Raw genomic sequence first — 22,050 nt, forward strand, 5'->3', positions numbered from 1 at the left:
TATGGGAATGAATTCTAACTCACCCTGACTAGCATGAACAAAACAGAAACAAACGTTGACTTGCTGATTATTTCTGCTCTACCCCACAGTATGATAAGCGAGAGCCTTAGTGGCAAGGATGCTCAGCGTCATGTTTTGTTCCCCCACTCTCTTTACACACCAGTCTTCACAAGGAATCTGAATTTCCTTGCCCTCTATGCCTATCCACAAACCCCCAGCCTTGGAGCAGCAGAAACATCCACTGTCTCCCTGTGGTACTTGTGGAGGAGGCTCTGGGCAGTAGCCTGGAGCAAGACCCTGGGTTGCCAGCTTCCAGAATGCACGATGGGCCCAGAACATGATTTGTGCCTGTTCAAGCTCTGTTCTCAATGCCCAGAGGAACTACTCCAAATCATCTACTCTTCTCAAATTCTCTGAAGTTGAAATTCTCTTCCTTTGAGTCGAGATCCTGTGTGTGTGTCCACACTCTGAGGACACATTCTCGGTCCCTTCTTTCAACATGTCCCTGGCCTCCCATGGGGTAAACTGAGGCCTATGGGTATGAACTCCCTTGATTTCTGGCCACCCATATCCACACACGGCCTACTTCCAGCAACAGAAAACGAGGCTTGCTTCCTCCTGATAGAAGGTGAACAAGCCCCAGACCTTGGACCTCAGCCCTCCTGGATGGGTTTAACCCTTCTTCATTTCTCCTTCTCTCTCCCATTTTTCAACCTCCCTGAGTTTCTCCATGGTCCATAAATTTGTTCAAATAGTTTCCATATGATTCTCTAGAAAATAGTAAGCTCCATGAATTTCTTGTTCTTTCTTGATGACTTCCCAAAAGGACAGTTCTGCACTTCTGTCTCTCTCTGTGCATTTTTCACTCACTCCTCAAGCCGAACCTTCTCACTGTCTCCTGTCCCAGAGGCTCCTCTTGTTCCCTAAGGACGTTGGTGAACCTCATGCTAATGAGTCCTCATATTACCGAATGAGCCTCATTTGATACTGTTGACCACTCTCTGATGTTGAAAATGCTTTCTGTGACCCTTTCTGGGTGCAGCACCTCTGAACTCCAGTTCTCTTCCTCCTCCTCCTCTGTGGGTGCCTCCTTCCCCAAACCCTGAGCACAATGTCTCTCTCTGGCCTGGTCTTCACTCTCCTTGGATAAGCTCATCTCGTCTCATAGCTTTGAGGGTCACTATCACACAAAGCATGAGTAATTTCATAGTTTTCTTCCACATCTTACTCCCTCAACTTGAGACTCATCTATACAACTGCCCTGGATATTTTTACTTCAGTATTCATTAACATGCTGGATTCAGCATATCTAAAACTTCCCCTTGATTTGTGCTGCCTTCATATGTTCTGTCTCAAGAGCTGGCACTGGATTATCTGGTTGCATTATCTGTTTGCAGGTAAACTTTACTCTTCTACCCCACACGGCTAACCAGCTGCCAACAGTTTTGACTCAGCTCCTAAGTAGATCTCAAGTCTGGGTTCTTTCTTGATGATCACACCCTAGCTTAGATGCATATCGTAACCCAAGAGAATTTGTACAACAGACTCCAAACACACCTTCCTACACCCACGTTGGTCCTCCTTAAACCCATCCATTACACATTGCCAGAGAGATGGATGACTAAAATCTGAACTGCCATTTACCTGCCTATCACTACAAGATAAAGTTCAAACTTTTCAGCTAGTTGTACTATAGGGAGATACAGCTAGTATTTCTAATCAGGAAAAGTTGGAACCAATGATCACTGGGAATGCTGGCACCCATATGATATAAACCTACCCAGTCAGCTCAAGTCTACTTATAATTATAATTATTTGCACATGTGCTTGTTTCACTGATTAGATTGTCTTTAGAGAAGAGACTGTCCCTAGAGCTCTGCACCGTGCCTAGCAAGTAGGGAGAATTTAATAAATATTTGTTGACATGGGTGTGCAAATGAACTTGCTATGGATCTCTGGAATTTGCTTCTAGGAATCTGAAGTGAAAGGGTGAGAAATGGATTTTGAGGTGAAGGGATCAAGGAGAATATGTGATGGAATAGTGGGTGTCTGGCACCAGGTGACCTGAACCTAAGAATAGAGGTGCCTCTGATTTCATAGGACGGCCTCAAGTATTGCAAAGGAAAGCAGAGGTGGAGACGCAGAGGAAGAGTCTATGAAAACACTGAAATGGCCTCCAACTTGCACTTCGCCTATGCTGATAAGGACAGAATGTACGTTGGAATTTCTCTGAAATGTCTGTCTTACGGGGAACAGATTATCATCTTCATGAACCTGTCCTGATACATCAGGTGGTTATCATACAGGTGTTAGTATCCAGGGAATTAAGCCCAAGAAGTGTCTACATTCAAGGAGTAAGGAATGCCTCATGATGGGGTCCTCCCTCGAGATCTGAAGAAGCTTTCATCAGTGGGAAAACACCTCTGCACTCTCCTCGTGACACTTTCAAAGGACATCGCTTCTATCACTGGATACACTTAGGCTCTGAAAGATCCCACAGGGTCCAGCAGCTTTGTCCCTAAAAGGAGGTCCCAAGTCCTTTATCACACAAATGGCATTTTTCTTCCTATCTAAATGTCAGAAGACACCCAAGGGTACTGTCCTTCCATATTTTTTGTGAATCATGTAAAACAGTACACAAATCTCAGGTATCATTTTTGTGACTTTTATCAAAAACTTCTTGGGGCTGGAGATGTGGCTCAGCGGCAGCGCGCTCGCCTGGCATGCGTGCGGCCCGGGTTCGATCCTCAGCACCACATACCAACAATGATGTTGTGTCCGCCGAGAACTAAAAAATAAATATTAAAAATTCTCTCTCTCTCTCTCTCTCTCTCTCTCTCTCTCTCTCTCTCTCTCCCCTCTCTCACTCTCTCTTTAAAAAAAAAAAAAAAAAAAAAACTTCTTGTGAACCTAGAAAAATATGAACCAACTACTTCATTGTTATTCTTCTCATCCATCAATTAAACCCTTCTATTTCTAGAATCTTATTTTTTTCTGATCATTGTTAAGACTCCCAAAGGAATTTTCTGGTATTGTTCACAAGGCTAAAATATGCATAATACATTAGATAATTGTATTATGGAAAGCTAACTTGATTACTATCCTATCATCCAAACCCTACAAGATATGGCATTTAAAATGATAATTAAACCTATCAGTGTTAGTGCTTTAATGAAGTTCCTGCCTTCAGAGAATGATTTTAAAACAAAACAAGGCAAAAGAGCTTTTAACTTACAAGTAATCTCTCTCATTGCTTTCTGTTGGCATATTTCTCTTTCTTTTGTTTTTTACACCCTGATACTGTTTTCCAGTTTCTTTCCATCTATGGTAAGGAGTTATGCTTTCATTGTTCATGTTATGATAATTCTTTTTATCTTGATTCCACCATGTCATGCCAGATTTCTAAGTTGGAAGAAGGATTTAAGGAAGATTCAGATGAAGAATTAAGCCTGGAGGTAAACTTCATCTCTCTGTTGGTGGGTATTGCCTGCTCCTTTCACCCTTTTTAAATATAATTAGTGGAAAAAGTTCTATAATTGTGATTCCCACGAATTGTTGGTGACAGTAGCAATTTCTAGAGCCATTCCAGAGGGTAATTTGGAATATATGTAAAGCTTAATTGTGTTGCCCTTTGACCTGGAAAAAATTACAAGAATGTATGTATTTTCAAGGATGTTCATCAATCATAGTATTATTTATTTTTAAAAAATCTAGAAACAACCGAAAGAGGTAACAGTCAAAACAACAGCAAAGACATTCCAGGCAGTCCTTCAAAGTAATGATATTGTCATGTAAAAGTCCCCCTCACACAGGAGAACAAAACAATTTTAAAAGAGGATATATAGTACAACTTCACTTTTGTTAAATTGTGTGTGTGTGTGTGTGTGTGTGTGAGAGAGAGAGAGAGAGAGAGAGAGAGAGAGAGAGAGAGAGGTTTAAGCCTATAAGGATATTCAACAAGGTAACAGTAGCTATCACAGGATTCAAGTAGAACATTAGACAATTTTGAAAAATTGCTTTCCCCCTGTCTGAATATTTTATCATGAGCATATATGCTTCTCATTTGGGAAAATGAAGTACTAAACTTTGATACCAGAACTTTGCAAAATCCCACGCAGGGCACCTCCTTGAGATCCCCAAGAAGAGAAGGAGCCTTGAACTCGCTGGCTCAGAATTTCAGTCATCTTGGCTCTGCCAAGCCACTAGCTCCAGAGAGCCACGTTCCAGTACTGAGTAGTTAAATGTCATGAGCATGTTCTGAGAGTGTGTCATACAGGAAATGAAGGACCCAATTTCTAGGAATGGTGGTGCCTGCCTTGGAGGTCACTGACAAGATCATGATATTTTTCAGTCCAGAGAATTACCCAAAAAGCTAAGTTCCATTCAGGCGAGAAGCCCTTAAAAACAACTGGTGAGCAGGTCATTCAGTTCCTGTTCACTCTGGTCTCACCCACCAGTGTAGATGCTGGTTCCCAAAGACGTTTAACATAAACTCTCTCCGTCATGGAGAGAAACACAGGGTTTCCTGGTGTAAATATTCTGAGCATGCTAGACAGTACTTTCAAAGCAAAACAAAACTCGATTTAAAAAATAATAAACCTTCCATTGATGTTGATAATGAAGGAGATCTATTACTAAGTCTTGCCTAATTTCAGAATCTTAAAAGTAATTCATAGCATGTGGGGCTAGTTATTTTATAATAAATAAATGATTCCAACTATTTCTCTTTAGACTCCAGAACAAGTTTTTTCTTTTTTTTTTCCCCCTCCCTTTGGTTTGGAGTTTGTTTTAACAACAGTAGCATGACACAATTCCTTCAGATTTCCCAGCCAGAAGGAAGGAGTTGCTGACTAAACCTGGACGCAGCCTCCGACATAGCAGTACCAGCTCTAGATGCATTGTTTGTTCTCAGAGTTTTGGTTTCTTCATCCTTGAAGATCACGGCTGATGTCCTTTTCTTTCTGGTGTATAATTCTTGGGCCAGGCCTGAGTTGTCGAGTGAGAAAGTAGAAAGAGTACTCAGTACAAAAAGACACTCCAGTTTGACCCAGAACCACCCGTGTTGGTTACACTGGGGTAGAGTATGGACAGGAGACAGAAGAAGGTACTAAGTTTCATGAATGCTTCTTATAGGCAAGCGGTGTTATTGATGCATGATCAGAGCTAACACCTTCGGAGCTCCTACCACATCCCTGGGCTGTGTGCGTGCTGACAGTGCTGTCCCATTGGGCCCAGCAAGGGTCCTGTGCACTTGGGGCTGAAGCTTTGGAGTTCTCATGGTTGGAAGTGACAGAGGAAGAACTACAACACAAGTCTAACGACAGAACCTGACCACTAGCTAAATTACAGCTACTAGCTAAATTCACTCTACTTTGTCTGGGAGGCCTAAGTAATTGACCCAAGTCAGACTGCTAATAAGCAGCAGAGTGAGGATTTGAAAGAAGATTTGTCTGACTCCAAAACACACTCTGCTTCAAATCTACATGAGGATTCCCTGGATTCCAGCAGCGAAGAGAGATTTTCATCTGCATTAGCAGTGTTGCCAATTTGTCTCCACTTGGAGTCTTGGTGACTTGGTCCCGTTTTTAAACCCAAAATACGGTCGACAAAATAACAAAGGAACTCTGGGTCTATGTGACCAGTAAGCCACAGTTACCAAGATAATTTTAGACTGAGTTTTAGAGATCTTAGGCTACATGCTGTAACTTCTATGGTATTTCCTTTTTAATTTTTGTTTTGCCTTTTTTAAGGCACCTCTAGGTTGCTGACTTCACCAGCATCAATGCCAACAAGAAGGGGAATAAATTACTGGGCCAGGAGTCAGCAGAAGGTCCAGGACCGAATATAATTCAAAGTAAGGATTTTTTTTTTTTTTTTTGAAGTTTGTCTGCTTTTGCTGGAAGTACCTTCCTTGTCCTTCCTACTTACCCTACTCTATGGAAGTGAGCTCTCAGCCACTATGACTAGCCTGGGAGTTTATTGATACCATATTTACACTGCTATCCCAAACTGCCAAGGCAAGGTGTGTTCACCTGTGAGTTTGTCAGAGGTTACCTCCAAAGTACCCCCAGTTTTCTTGGGTGATGTGTGCTTATCTGTCTGAATCTCCACTCACCATCAGTGCTTTGGGCCATAGTTTTTCCTCTTCTTGCTTGGCTCCAACAGTCAATGTCCCCTGCTCCCTTCTTCCTTTTAAGGAAGCAGCATCATTACCACTGGGAAGATGCCTCTCAAGAAAGTAGAAAGGTCTACTCCCAAGCTTCTGCCTTTCACTACTTCCTGGCTTCTGGTCCTCAGGGACTTGGAGAGGTCCAGAGAATCCCCCATTTTCTCAGCTCATTACACTTTGTCACCAGGGCTACCATGATGTTGCTGCTCGGTGTCTAGAAAGGCTTTAAAAAAAAAAAAAAAAACATTTATCCAGTTTCTTTTGAAAAGCTGCAACTTTGTTTTTGGCCAAACTGGTGGGAGAGTAGGTTTACCCATGCACAGGCAAACGTGACCAAGTTGTGAGGGAGCCACTAGATCACCTTCTAGCCATCTAGAATGGAGGCAGGAAGTTCAGAGTGAGAGGAGCTGACCAACTGTACAGGAGTCCACAATGCACCTGGCTGTTGATTCACCCCTGCAAGGTTTTACCTTTCAGAAAGGTGCCTGGCAGAGAAATTGTTTTAAGACCATAGAAAAAAACTCAAAATCAAAGGGCAAGATAGAACTCTCTTGATCCACGTAGTTATATGTACCAAATCCTAGCATAGTCAGACTGATTTAAAAAAAAAAAACACGTTTTGATAACTTTCTATATGCCAAGAATATTTGCAGGTATAGAGCAGGCACACAATGATATTTGGTGACTAATGTAACAGAAATGGTAGTAGCAACAGTAAAAATAATATCAGACAACTGCTCTGTGCCTCTTATTTTGCCAGGTACTATAGCAAGTGATTAAGATTTTCTTATTTATCCTCCCAACCATTCTATGAGGTATATATTACCATCCCCATTTGGCAAGTGGGGAAAAAAAATCAAAGCACAGAGTGCCAGGGCAACTTTTCAAGGTCACACCTCGTCTTTAAGGGGAATCCAGCTCCACTACTTCTGTCTCTGGCACGCAGTCACCAACATTTTTGCCATGCATTCTGATCGATGCTTGGGACCATCAAATGAAAGAAAGTGCAGCTCTGACCATTCTCCCTTTGGAGACTCCTCTGTCAGTGCTGTAATGTACCCAACACAGCATAAAAGCTAAACCTCTGTGGGTTTACTAGAGTAAGTCCAGGTAGTCTGGCTCCAATTTCTTGAGTTTTACAACTTCTTACAAAGCTTGCGAATAATCTCTGGTACCTGTCTAATCACTCTCAGAAGAACAACAACATGTGTTTCTGCAGGACCTTAGTCTTTTAAACAGGTCCTGTCTGCTGAGCTTAAAAGAGAATTCCTTAGGCTCTTCTCCATCCCTCCAGGCACTTGGCTCTTGAGATAAGTGGTCCAGCACATACCAGCAACTAGAGCCTGCAGTTATTAGCTGAGGAATCTCATTTACACTAAGGTCCTATCTATACCACTTTCCCATGTCCAGAATATCAAGAAACACATTTAGGAACCTGAAAAACAAAAACACCTCCTTGAGATAAGAAATATTTCAGAAGGAGCCTAAAAATAAAATATCATCCTGGTCTTCATATGCCTAGGTGCCAGACCGATGTGTTTGAATTTTGTCTAAAGAGCTCTAGCTTCAGGATTGCTGGCAGGAAGTAGTTTTAACCTCTGAAGATCCATTTATTATCTTTAACTGCTGGCCAATATGATAGACATCAGCTGCCTGAACTGTGCCTTGGGTGTAAAATATACACTAGATTTCAAAGATTTAGCACCCCAAAAACCCCAGCTTATAAAGCATATCATTAATAGTATCATGCATATATAATTAACATATTTTCATTAATAGTTTCAGTACAGATATAGGATCCTTCATCCAAAATGCTTAAGACCAGAAGTGTTTGGGGTTTTCTTAATTTTTTCTTCAGATTTGCATATGCATAATGAGATATCTTTGGGATAGGAACCAAGACTAAATATGAATTTTATTTATGTTTTTTTAATAATAAACTTTCTCCACATAGTCTAAAGATAACTTTTTTTTTAAATACTGGGGATTAAACTCAGGGGCATTCAACCACTGACCCACATCCCCAGCCGTATTTTGTATTTTATTTAGAAACGGGGTCTCACTGAGTTGCTTAGTACCAACCTCAGCTTTGAGGTTGGCTTTGAACTTGCAATCTCCCTGCCTCAGCCCCCCAAGCTGCTGGAATTACAGGCTTACACCACCACCCCCAGCTCTGAAGGTAATTTTATATGATGTTTTTACTAATCTTGTGCATGCAACAAAGTTTCATGATGTGGAATGTTCCTTTTATGGAATCATATTTGCACTCCAGAAGTTTTAGATATCAGATTTTTGAATCAGGAATGCTCAACTTGTATTGACTACATGAAGATATTTTTTATATACTGGATTAAATAAAATATAATATTAAAATGTTTAAAATAATAGTGCCGTGATCTAGATTTAACCAAACTGCTATTGAATACTTAACACAAGACAATTTTGATTTGAGAGGCAATTACTTGGGACCCAGTGAGATGCTGTATTCATGTGCTAAAGATGGGGAAGCAAGCTGTGGAGGAGATCTGGGATGAGGACCAAGGGATTCAGAGTCCTGTGGGCATAGTTACTCTTCTGAATTCTCTTGGAATTCATCACCAAGTTCAGAGCTTGTTTGTTACCCTCTAAGAGGCAGAAGGAATTAAAACTTTTTAAAAAAATAAAGAAAGAAAAAAAGTATCTGCAGTGGAGAAATAGATCAAAGGCAGATGAACTTGGTCAGTGGCATGCAGGATAAATATTATTTCATGGCTCAGACAAATCTTCTGGCTGCCTGGGCAAGACATGTTGATAAGGCACTTTTATATCTCTTCTTTCTGCCATCCATTCACCCAACCCTGGTGACCTCTTCTTTCTCTTTCTCTAAGGGGCCCCCTAGTGATAGTTTAAAACTAGAAAAGAAAGAGTTCATTTGAGTAGTGTAGGAAGACTTCAGATTTTCAGGCAGAACTGAGTTTCACATCCCAGCTGCTATGCTAACCACAGGGGTTGGACCTTGGAGCCTTGTTAGCAGGGAAAGCTGTTCCAATTCTGTACTGGAGCCTGCATTACCAGGAACTGTGTAATTTTCTGGCCCTATCACCTCTGAGAAGATGATTTTAATGAATGCACTTGTGAAAGTATCTTGTGAAAATTGGAATCTTAGGAGGAACTGACAGGATCCTGGGTGCTCTGCAGGAACTTAAGGGCTCAGCACCAGAATGTTAGCAAACCTTCCAGTCAGTGAAAAATTATCAAAGGTTAAACTTATAAACAGCTGTGCTGTGCCAGCCACATACCCCTCCACAGCTTTGCAGACATTGTCACTCTTGATCCTCACAGAAGCCCCATGAAGTACTGATAGGAAGAGATGAAGCTCATACAGAGTCATGCAGCTACTAAGTGCCAGACTCTGTGTGATCTACAAGACCAGGCTCTGAGCCACTAAGCTATGGAGATCACCCAGCCAGGCCTCTTGTGTTGTGTCTCTGCACTATTCGTTCAACAGTCAAACTCTAAGACATTTTCTTACTTTTATGAGAAAGGAAGTTTCCCAACCATCCCCTGTTACTTTTAGTATTTTCATTGCCATCATTCACCTCTAAAATGGAAGTGTTTTTGGAGATGACTTTCCAGACAATCCAAGGCTGCTGCCACAGTCGTTCTGCACAAAACTATAGGAGGCACCACTCACTCTAAGGTTGTGCAGTATACAAGCTGCACAATGGTACGTTGGACCTGAAGTGAAGAAAGCCAAATGGATCCAATTTTACTTCTCACCAATTTCCATCCTCCACCTCACTCCTGACAATTACAAAGCCATATGCTAAAAGTGTCCCATACTGTTGATTTAAATATGATCTTGAGCTTCTCCTTAACAGATTTAAGAGAATTTACTTAACTATTCTTCAGGGACATCACTTCTTTGGTTTGTGTCTCTGGTATTTAGGTAAAAGTAGTCGGAACCAGAAACTCATCACGAGTAGGAGTTCCGCCACTATGACTGAAAGAGAATGGGTTAAGTTTATGAATGTCATCTATGAGGTCATGGACATGTATTTTAACCTGAAGATCCCTAAATCTTCTTACACAATTGTGGCTTCCTTAAGAACTTATATATGGCTTTCTTGATAACTTCTGTCAGAGAATGTCTTGTTGCTTTGTTAAGCATGTTCTAGAATAATTTTTTTTTAATTTTTTTGAAGTTATGTTAGGGGAAAAGGTGTTCAAGAAACACATTAGAGTTTTATCTATTAAAAGAAAACAGTGAGATAATAAAATAATAACACTTTTCCCATATTAGCTTATAAACAGGCTCGTGAAAACCCCAAGAGATGTTCTAAAATATGTTCTGCAGAATGGCATCATTTTGAAATAAATACAACTATTGTAAAGACAAAAAGGCATTGGTTCTAGAGAAGTAAGATTTAAAAGATGTTTTATTTCTTTTTATTCACCTCTGTCATACAAGAATAATGTCCAATTCTTGGTGCTATGCTCCTGATTGCATGCTAAAGAATACAAGGTAAAAATAATTTAAAATAACTACCCCAAAATGCTAAATTGAACTCTGTGGCTTGGCATGAAATGTAGGGCTTATGTTTAAAAACTTATTTTTAAAAGAAAAGTAATTCAGAGGAGGGAGAAACCACTGAAAACAGTAGTTTCTCTGCCAACTTTAGCTCCTAACCATCTAAATGCCTGGCAACCAAATGTTCCATAAACTACAAGTGCCAAGTAGCAGCCCCGGCTGCCACTGAGCACACGCACGCGCAAACACACTTGCCTGAGTATTACTCATTGTGGGTGTTTACATTTCTGCCCTAAATTAGGATGCTGAACCCCAGATGTAGGTTGAAGGATTCTGTAGCTTTGCAGTGCTGGAAGGGACAGATTCTGTCCCCTGCTCAGGCAGAAACACTGGGAGATTTGGGGGAATCAAGTCCCCAGTAGAGTGAGAATAGCTCTGGCCCAATACCAGTCAGACCGAGCTGTCCCACTTCCCCAGGGCCGATTAGTAACATAGAGGCCAGGATGAGAGTCTGAGGAGTGTAGTTCCTTCCCTCCCTGGAGATAAAAATAGTGGGCACTGCTTCTTCCTGACAGTGACCCTACTACACAGCACCGAATACATGAGATCTGAATGCTAAGCTCTGACCCTTCTCATTCACTTTTCATGGCAGCTCTGGAACAACATTCAGGGCACAGAGTGGATATCAATGACCAGTCGTTATTACAGTGTTATCTTGACAACCTTATTTATCCCTTTGTAACATGAACTTCCTGTACATGATTTTCTGCAAGATCACTCCCAGTTATGGAATTTGAAAACAATTTACTGTGGGACTAAAGTCGTTTATATAATAGGCTGGAGTTTGACTAACTTAAAACTTTTCCTCACTAAGTTGGTTTGTGTGTATAAACACAGCCTGGTGACCCCCTCTCTCCCATCCCCCCCCCCATCATTCCACCCCAATTATAGCAAAGAAAGGTTTGGGACACTGAGAAAAAAAAATCTCTCCCAATGAGTCTCCATGTGTGTAGGGGTCCACTGATTGGGAAGCCGATCATCAATGGAGTCAATTATTAAGAGAAAGAAGAGGTGGGAAACTATCAAATACAGAGGGAAGAAGAGAAAGGAAAAGAAGGATGCAGAACCAGAAAGTAAGCAAGCAAGACGAAACAAGAAAGAGCGAATAATCTAACAGAGAGGTCAACCATCACAGAAGATTGGCATTCAAGCACTGCACCCATGAACAAAATGTGCCAATCATCTTGCTCAGATGGGAATATCAGTACTTGACTTTTTCCCAGTACCAATTTTCTGCCATTTCTTTAATTAGAATCTTTGGAAAAGAAATGCACTTGAGTGCTATAAGCAAATGAGCGTGACCTTGTGGGATAGACCTTGTGGGATAGATATAGAAGTGGATGGACGAGTCATTTACTGTAGAAATTGATCAAAACCTATGGTTCTCAACTAGAGAGAAGGGTGATTTTGCCCCGAGGGGACATGTGGCAGTGTCTGGAGGCATTTTTAGTTGTCACAATTAGATGCTATTGGCATCTAATGGATGGAAACCAGGGATGCTGCTAAGTCTACCTACATTGCATAGGACAATACCCTTCTCAATAGAATTATCCAGATCAAAATGTCAGTACCACTGAGGTTGAGAGATTCTGGTCTACACTAAGACAGAACAACTGGAAGACATAGCACTATATGCCTGGTGGGTTTTTAGTCTTTTCACAGTCACCAAGAGCAAGATTTTACAGACTGCCATAGACTCTTGAAGCTGATAGCTTCCTGATCAATCTGTCTGTAAGTCTGATTACCACATATACAGAGTCAGCCTCTCAAATATTGTTTGTCTCTCTTAAGGAGCAATGAAAATGCCTACCAGGCAACTGCATCCCTTGAGTTTACAAGCAAAAAGTGCAGTCTTGAAGATGAGGTACATGATAGTGGCTCTCTGAAATCATTCTAAAACCATTTCCCTAGAGAAGGAGAAGGCCAGGAAGGGTGGAAATAAGGAAATCAGCAGCAACTTGCCCCATGAGACAGACCACATGAGCCTGTCTGGCAAGTATGGGTGTCTAAAGCAATACGCCCTGTCGGAATGTTGGAGAAAGTCCCAGATCATACTCAATTGCCCCTCACAAAAAGGCCAGACCAAACTAGTGACCCAGGCAGCCAAGGCTTAGATATATTAGTTAGCCACGGGAGAATAGAGAAAGCTATGGATAAGCCTGCTATTATTTTCAGAACCAAAAATATTGCCCATAGGAGCTTGAAGTGCACACTCTCCACTATTGTAGCTTCTCTCTTGGAATAACCAGTTTCACCTGGTGTCCTTGAGCTTCCTGTTGTCTGCCTGCTTTTGCAGACCTCAGATGGCAGAAACACCATCCATACAGGCTGGAGACAGGAGCTGACCTGGTTTAGGCAGACTACGTACCTCAACCTCACTCAGGAGCGCCACCTACTGGATAAAGGGGAAAGGGCAGAAAAAGGAGTTAAAGAAATCAAAGAAGAGCAGAGCCATTCTGTTCCTAATTCCAACTTCTGGTCAGACCTTTTTCTCAGATGCTTCACTTGGGCCCAGATGTAACAAAGTTGGTTCTATTTTGATCTTTAAAGTTATTATAGATTAGATGCAAAGCAATATTGATCCAGGACTGGATCAGTGACAGACCAGGGATAGAAATTAGTGCTCATTAGGCTAGTGACTGATTATAGAGCAGCTTGGAAGCCAAAAAGGCAAGGGTCTGAGAATTTCTCAGTGGTAGTGGAAAGGCTGCCTGCCTGGACTGGGAGGGAGAGAGGAATTTTGCTCTTTGGTCCCCTTGTTCATGTCTGCCCTTGTATAAAGGAAAGCCAATAGTTCTTACCATATACATATTTTTTTTTTGTTGTTTATTTGTTTTTGTTTTTCGGGAGGTGCCATGGATTGAACTCAGGAACACTCAACCACTGAGTCACATCCCCAGCCCTATTTTGTATTATATTTAGAGACTGGGTCTCACTGTGCTTAGCACCTCACCAGTGCTGAGACTGACTTTGACCTAGTTATCCTGCCTCAGCCTCCCAAACCACTGAGATTACAGACATGTGCCACTATGCCCAGCCCTTACTGTTATGTTTTTGTATTGCAAAACTTCTGTCCCAAAGACTTGAATGTAATGATCGGCATGAATCAATTCAGAGGTCAGAAAATTAGAATTTTGTTCATTAGGTTTCCTTATTTCTAATTAGGTTTCTGATTTTAAAACCCCACATTTAACAAATTTGAAATATGGCAGAGCATAAAGTCTAGCCATTTGAAGGGTTAATTTATGCCCAGAAAAGAAAATAAGTTTGTGAGTAGGAGCCTGGCACTGAGGTCCTTAATGACATTTTTTCCTGGGGGGAAGAGTCAGGCTTTCTATTTCTATTAAACCAACCATCATTATAATTATTATTTAGTGAGTTCCTCCATATGAAAGTCACTCCGCTAGGCAAATTAGCTTTCTAGAGTAATCCTCATAGCGTCCTCTGAGGTCATTACTGTACTCATTTTGTACTCAAAGACCTGAGGAACCTCAGAGAAGCCAAATGACTTGCCCAAGGGAACAGTGTTCGTAAACAGAGGAGTCTTTATTGCTATTCTGCCTTGTCTCCTGGATGTGGAGTCCAATTTCAGGATTTGAAAGGAAGGCAAAAGAATTTCTGTAGGCTTGGCTTAACTAAATGCAGTTGTGAGTTGTCAGTGGTGGACCAGGTTGGAATCTCTTCAGGGAAACGTTCCTCAGCAAGAGCAGCATGATAAAAATTCTCCCCTATTCATTCAAGATGGTGGGCCACAAACACAAAGAATGTGTCCACAGATATTAGACAGAAACAGGAAGGAGAGGTGCCCAGGTGAAGGCTATATTGAACATTGGCCTAGCCCTGGGTTTCTCCCTTCTTTTATGTAAAGAGTTCGTATATTTGACCCCTCATTTAAATATTAAGATAGTAGTCATTAAATGTGCACTTAATTAATATTAATAATAGCTTTGTGAATTAAACCTCATGCCTCTAACAAATTAATATAAAATCATTGAGTTTCGTGGAGAGAATTTTAATAGATGAGGGGAAATGGGTTCTGAAACCTCACATCTGGTTTTCTTTCCCCCAAAAGGGCATCCGCCAGAAGGAACTTCAAATGTGAAGAAATACCACAAATAATGCATTTGCTGTTTCTACCTCCATGTCTTATTGAAAACACCATTCACTGTTCCTCCAGTAAGTTCCTTCCTTCAACAATCAGGCCACTGTCCCTGAGACTTGGCAAGGGTCTCTGACATAACCAAGAGCAAGGGAAATGTTTTAACAGCTCTGTTAATACGGCAACAGAGGTTTATTGTTATCAAACTGACACTTAAAGCAAAGCCACTGCCTCTTCCACAAGGCCACCTGCTCTGCTTGGAGGCCCCTCAGGCTTCGAGGGCCAAGTCCCAGCAAGGCAGAGGATTAGCTCTCGGGCTGCAGAGCAGGAACCACAGAGCACAGAGATTTGGAGCCTGGGATTTAGAGTCCATGAGCAATGGCTTCTCTGACAGAATCTGTGAGCTGTGGCAAATTGCTTAATATTTTTTAAAACTCACACACTTAGCACTTATCCTGGCACATAGTAAGCACTCAATAAATAGCTGTGTTTTCTCCTTTTTTAAATTCTTTTTCAACTTGAGGTGTGTGTGTGTGTGTGTGTATTTATGCAATGTAAGTCTTAAATGTACATTCTGACGAATTTCTACACACGCAGACATCACCCAGATCAAAATATGGAACATTTACAGCACCCTAGATTTCTCCATGATGCCCCTTCCTCCTTATATCTATCTCCTTATCAGAGAAAACAACTTTCCTGATAACTACCACCATATGCACATTTTGTCTACTCTTGAATTTTCTGGAAGTTTCATTGAACAATATATATACTCTTTTGATTTTTGTTTCTTTCATTCAGCATTGTGTCTGTACGTGTTGTTTTGTGTATCAATGGGTTGTTCTATTTTATTGAAGAGTATTCTGTTGTGTGGATGTGGCACCATTTGTTGATCCCTTTCTCTGTGGGTGAATATTTGGGTTATTTCCAATTTGCTATTAGGAACAAAGTTGCTAGGAACCTTCTTGTCCATGACTTATATTAATTTTTTTTTTATAGGGATAGAGTTTGAAGTCTGTTTCCCTCATTACTGGGAGACCAACTGTTCCAAACCATTTTTCTCTTCTGCATTTCTCATCTGTCATTTCAGTGAATATATTCAAATACTGACTGAAGCAGTTTCTAATTTGTTCCATTATTTCTGTATCTCTTTTTATCCTATGCTGTTTAACTCCTGAAGAAAAAAAGGGCCAAAGGTAATTGGAGAGCCTCAAAAGATATTTATAATGCATCCATTAAATGGAGATAAAAAATTATTCATTTGATTTTAATGAATTGTCTGGTGTGTTTTTTTTTAATTTCAGAACATTTCTTTAGACAAAACGCTAAGAAAAGAAATACATTCTGGAAAGAAAAAAAAGATTAGTGTGTATGCATCTTGCTCTCAAACACTTATAATCTGCAATAAGGGAAGTTCATGTTCAATTCTACTATCACATGATAGCATGTGCTCACTGCAATTAGAGAAATCCAGATAAAATCATCTTGCTCAAAGAAGATTTCTTACTGAAGCACAAAACCCTTTCACAATTACCACACTATCGGTCAATGAAGAAACATGGAATTTCAATCTATTAACATTTATAAAGAACTTACGAAGACACTATACAAAGTAACATGTTGCACAGTTTGAAGAAAATTTGGGATGAAAATGCTTCCCAAATACAGGGATAGTTTGGTGAAAAGCCTCTTTCAACTGTCTGACACAGGAATGAGTACTTTTTATTTTGTCCTGATTATCAAGTAAAATCTTCATTTACCTGAGATTCTTTTTGAAACTACAGTGGAAAAAACATTTAGCTCTTCCCAAATCACAGGGGGAAATGAGGCACAAAGAAATTGAACACACTTAATCACGGTGCTTTACATAAAGGATGCATTGGAAAGCTAAGAAAAATGTAATCTCTCATTTCAGACATAAGGACCACCTTGGAAGCCATCAAAAATGTTCCAGCAGCTGGGTACAGTGGTGCACGCCTGTAATCACAGTGACTCGGGAAGATGAGGCAAGAGGATCACAAGTTCAAAGCTCGCCTCAGCAACTTAGCAAAGCCCTGAGCAACTTAGCAAGACCCTGTCTCAAAATTTTTTAAAAAATATTTATTTATTTATTTATTTTTAGGTGTAGATGGACACAACACAATGCCTTTTATTTTTATGTGGTGCTGAGGATTGAACCCGGGTCCTGCCCGTGCTAGGCGAGCGCTCTACCGCTGAGCCACAATCCCAGCCCCCTGTCTCAAAATTTTAAAAAAATAAAATAAAATGGGCTGGGAATATGGTTCAATGGTTAAGTGTTCCTGGTTTCAATCCTGGTACCAAAAATAAAAAAAATAAAAAATATTCCATCAAGGAGCTGGTGATGTGCCTTAGTGGTAGGGTGCTAGCCTGGCATGTGAGAGGCTCTCTGAGTTCCATCCCCAGCGCTGCAAATAAAGAAACAAACAAACAAATACAACAATAGCAGAAGCCATAAAACAAAAACAAATGTTCTAACACATGATACAGAAGCAAACTACAGGGAAAGATACAATCAGAATGACGGCAGAGTGGGCCCTGGGTTACAGATGTTTCACTAAATGTGTATTTTTCTATATTTACATGCATAGATAAGTCTCAGAGATTTTCTACTCCAAAACCTGTGACTCTCAGAGACCAGGCATAATAGCAACCTCCTCCTCCCTCTCACAAATCATTGAAAATTTGTAGTACTTGAGGTCCCCATGATGCATCAGGCAGGTAGTCGACCTTCGCTATCCATTTGCCTGACATTCCACAGGTCTAGAAACAGTGAAGTGACTGCCTTTTTAAATACAAATATTTGTGTTTCCATGGGCTCTTTTAAAACAAATTTACTGTTAAGTATGCAAATAAGTTGTCCAAAAGATCTAGCCAGCCTAATACTTAGTTAAACCAAAAAAATGTAGTTCCAAAGACTTGACAATAAAACCCCTCTTGCCCACTATAGTTCTTTATTCCGCCCTGTGTGTTTTGAACACATGTGCCTGGCTTGGGTGTGTGTGGAATACAGCATCCATCTGCCCTCAGGAATTTCATAGATGCAAATGGAAATCCTGGCTTCTACATATATGATCCCGAATAGGTCAGGACAAGAGCCATCTGTCTCAAATCCCAGTGTGTAACAGCATCCATAAGAGGAAGTCACGGAAACTCCAATAGTCAGTCCTCTGCCCTAATTATTTTAGTGAATAGGCCTTAATTAGAAAAGTCATTTAGTAGCAGCATCCGTGAGTTTCTCTCGGGAGCCATAGTGATGTTTCATCACTAAGTCTTTTTCACCTGGAGCTTTAAAAAAGAGATCAAAGCAGGTTGAGCACTATGTCAAAGCTGGGCAAGCCACATCCCCAGCCCAGGCCTGTTTCAGTTGGACAGCTAGTTAAAAATAGGGAACAAAGAGTGGAAGAGGTTGAAGTAGTCCAAAAACAATGAAGTCAAATGAAAGGCCCCGTGTATTTAGAATCTAAGAGAAGGGTGCTCTGAGGTGAACAGATATGGTAAGTTTGCCCTCCTCCCAACTTGGCTGAGCACCAACCCTTCACAGAGCTGTCAAAACAGTTCATGCAGCTGCGACTTTCCGTGTGGTGGGCCACCTGCCCCATCATAAATAAAGTGGTCCATGGTCATGGTCTCATTCGATTCACCCACCCATACTATGAGACAGGTGTTAATAGACCTATTTTGCAGATTAGAACACTGATCCCGAGACGTCCAGTGGAATGGTATGCCAGGGTATCCTGGATGTTTCTCAGAAATAGGGGACTCTAGCATGAACAGTGGGTTTTGTCACAGAGTGCAGGAAGGTAGCTGAGCCTTGCTTCATCCTCTGAGGTCCTGAGGTGAACCCCTGTCTGGAAGTCACCTCGGGGCCTCTACTGTTCATTTTCTTTAGCAATAGCATCTAAGGAACTTCAGTTTCATGAGTGGATGCACCCAGGGTGCAGCTCTTGGAGATTCTGATGGCATCACATCAAAAGCCTGGCCCAGGGCCTTGGCCTGCTGGGCTGGAAAGCCCGCTACAAGCCTTTGCCGGTTTCAGCCAATGTACTTCATACCAAGCAGAGAATCCATACCAGACTCTGTCTTGAAGAATCCAGGCTCATGGAGCAATTTATTGATCTGGCAGATGATTAAAAGACAGCAGAGATGATCTCAAGTGTTGCTTTGGTTTTTCCATCTTGAGAGTGGATCTGACATTTCCTTAGGGAATCATTTAGCCTTGTCTGCTACTGCAGAAGAGGCCGATGGCTTTTTCTCAGTGCAATCAAAGGTCACAGCAATGTTCCAGTCAGCGTCTCCTGGCTCTATTCAGTTCACTATGAGACACCCTGGGGAGATACATACTCACCTTAGCTCTGGAGCCTGCCAATGCCTTGTTCCAGGTCAGGAAGGAGCCCACAGGAAGACCACTGTACAGCTCCTGCACTTCACTCTTTCTCTCTGTGGAATGAGGGAAAATCACTGCCAACATTGTCAAGTGTTCAGGCTGCTGCAATAGAAAAGTGGGGGACAACTTGCTTGCATACATTGCAAAGACAGCTGACCATTTCAGCCACAGGGAAAAGAGATGGAATTTGCGCTGATGCACACAAAGTCACCTGGAGATGTCATTTGAAACAGACATCATTCCTGCCAAACCTTGGATTGACCTAAGCTGTGCAGCACATTACTTGGCCTAGCCCCTAAGTAGATATGCTTTGGTTTCAGGAGAAGTCGCAGCAGGTTAAATGCTCAGGCAGCAGATTATTTACAACCTGTTCCTAACACAAGAGCTTTTACAGCCGTAGTTTAGTGGACAAAAGTACATATTAAAAGGCTAATGTAATTGCTCATGTTGGCAGTGAAATATGACCAGCTTGGATTTCAGTAAGACACCTATAGCAACGAAGCATGCTACAATCTGATTAAAGGGTGAACAGCTCTCTACTGGAACAAATTATATACTGCCCAGGCCAGCAAGAGGAGAACCTGAATTGCAAATAAATCCTGACAATTAACTTCTTCAAAGCAAACTTCCCATTCCTCTTCTTTCACAGTTTCTGACACCATTGTTGGGTCTGTACACATATGCTATTTTAAACAAGTTTCAGCACAGCAGCCCAAGTCACCAAAGAAAGCTGATTATACTTTGGAAACCTTGAATGAGAGAGAGAGAGAGAGAGAGAGAGAGAAAAGAAGAAGAAGAAAAAGAAGAAGAAGAAGAAGAAGAAGAAGGGGGAGGGGGAGGGGGAGGAAGGAGAAGGAATTTGAAGAGGAAGGTAAAGGAGAACAAGAAGGCGAGGAAGAGGAGGAAAAGAAAAAGGAGGAGAGGAAGGAAGGGAGGAAGAGGAGAAGGAAGGGAGAAGGAGGAGAGAAGGGAGACAACTATTCCTTCCTCCCTCATAATTCTCTGCACAACTTGCCTGTGGTAAAAATGCTTTGCCTCAGAATGCTCTGATACATGCAGTTAGATTGCTGGCATTGCAGGGAACTTCCTAAGACATTTTTATGGGGATCAGAGTCCAGATAAAATGAGCTCCCTTTACCTCCCTACCCCCAGCCTCCCCAACCCCTGCAGCCGCTGTTTTTTGTCAAAGATAGTTGTAGTTACAGGTCATTAATCATCCATCACCCAGACAGACTCTGACAAGAATGCTGATAGCATCAGAGGCTGCAGGGAGCAGACCACAGAAGCAGGATCAGGGAGGCGGGAATGGGGGGGGGGTCAGGAGTGGGGGTGCACGTTCTCTCCACCCTGCTGTAAGGCCACCAGCCCAACAGCCTCTGTTTTTTAGCTCCTTTTCAAAGACTCCTTTTCCAGTTCTCAGAGAGGTGGTCAAGCTCTCAGACAATGGGGTCTTCAAAGAGTTACAGCATTTCCAATCCATCCAAAATGCTGGTATAAATAAAAGCTATCAGAAGCATTGAGTAGCTTTAATTAAAGGCATTTGCCATATTGACTTATACTCTGGATATGCAAATGAGTTGTTTCTATCATTTCTTCTACCAACAACAGTGCCATTCCCGCTCTAGATGCCAGCTAAAACCATTTGTGATTTAAATGGTATATGTCAGCATGCACACCCACTTTTACGAACTCAGAGGAGGACATATGAGCCTCCTCTATAATTTTTTAATGCAACATTTGGGACATCTGGTATAATATAAGAATAATATTGTTTCATCTAGGATAAGTAGATATCTCAAAGAAAAACAAGTGGATAATAAATGAACGTCCAAAGCTCTCTTGGATGAGAAATTTCAGTAAACAAATGTTTGCTTCTCTCCCAAAAAGATAGACCAGTATTAAAATCATGCTATAAAACTCAACAACAGTTCTTAAAAAGAAAAGTCTGAACTATTCACAAATAATTTTCTATAATAAAGAGGCAAAACTTATCTCAATTTAGAGGTAAAAATTTTTAGGCTATAAAATGAGGTGTCTATCCCATGTCACTTGGGAAAGTCTCATTTTGTGACACCCCATTTAATATGCATTCCATTAGCCACCCTGTCAAAGACCCTCATTTCCTTCCTGAGACATTGACTTTCATGGACGTAACATCAAATTCTGGCATACGGAAAAACTTATTTCCTTTTCCAGTTCTCTCAGGGAGATGAAGGAGAGAGGCAAAGAGAGTTCAATGAGGGTGAAAGGTTGGGGTGGAATGAGTTAGATTTCCCTGATTTGAGGTCAAGGCTCAATCGCTGAAGTTCACTGAGATCTTGTGGATTTTCTGAATCAGATTAAAAGGGATGGGTGTGACTCATGGGATTTTTTTTCAATTTTTAATAACAGAAAAGATTTCAGGGGTTAATGTAGCTGAACTCCTTTTTTTTTTTAACCCCATCCTCTCCATCAGTCAATGAAATTGCTCAGTTAGGAGACCATGGGTCCTGTGAATGGATGGCAAAGCTAAAGAGGGTTTTACCCCCCATGTCATCTACTCAGCCTTATTAAATGTCATGAAATGTTTGCTTTAAGGACAGTCCCAGTCATTCATGTAATTCAAGCACACTGAAACTTGTCTGCAAACAGGAGCATTCATAAAAGTTTGAAGGCAAAATATGAAGCCATTGAAAGCTGCTTACTGAGACGGGCACATGGCTTGCTGGTGGACGGTCGTGATACATTAGGTATGTGACACATTAATTCAAAGCACAGAATTCCATGACCACCACCCTTACCCACTTTTCCTCATGCCCACACAAGAA

This window comes from Urocitellus parryii, chromosome 9 (genome assembly GCF_045843805.1).
Source record: "Urocitellus parryii isolate mUroPar1 chromosome 9, mUroPar1.hap1, whole genome shotgun sequence".
Lineage (NCBI taxonomy): Eukaryota > Metazoa > Chordata > Mammalia > Rodentia > Sciuridae > Urocitellus > Urocitellus parryii.